A 304-nucleotide genomic window follows, 5' to 3' on the forward strand; every position below is an offset into this window, starting at 1 on the left:
GGCTCACACCAGATTACAGTAGACCTTATGGTCCTTAAGGACGGCGATCTTTTTATCACCGATCGGACTCAGAGGCCGGGGGCATAGCGGTGAGCTCCCCGTGGGACTCGGTGGCCGTGTGTGTGGCACTGGTTTACGGCCTCAGCTTCCCCCCCCCCCCGTGGATCGGCGGATGCGCTCTGCACTCTGAGCTTCCCAAGGGCCCGAGGACTCGATTCTAGCACCCTGCGACAAGCACACGTAGCCGACTTGCCCTATCTGCACACTCGATGGACCGGATCTGTTTTCAATGGTACGTTTATGT

This window comes from Carlito syrichta, unplaced genomic scaffold, assembly GCF_000164805.1.
Source record: "Carlito syrichta isolate Samal-C Ts95f unplaced genomic scaffold, Tarsius_syrichta-2.0.1 Scaffold301933, whole genome shotgun sequence".
Taxonomy (NCBI): domain Eukaryota; kingdom Metazoa; phylum Chordata; class Mammalia; order Primates; family Tarsiidae; genus Carlito; species Carlito syrichta.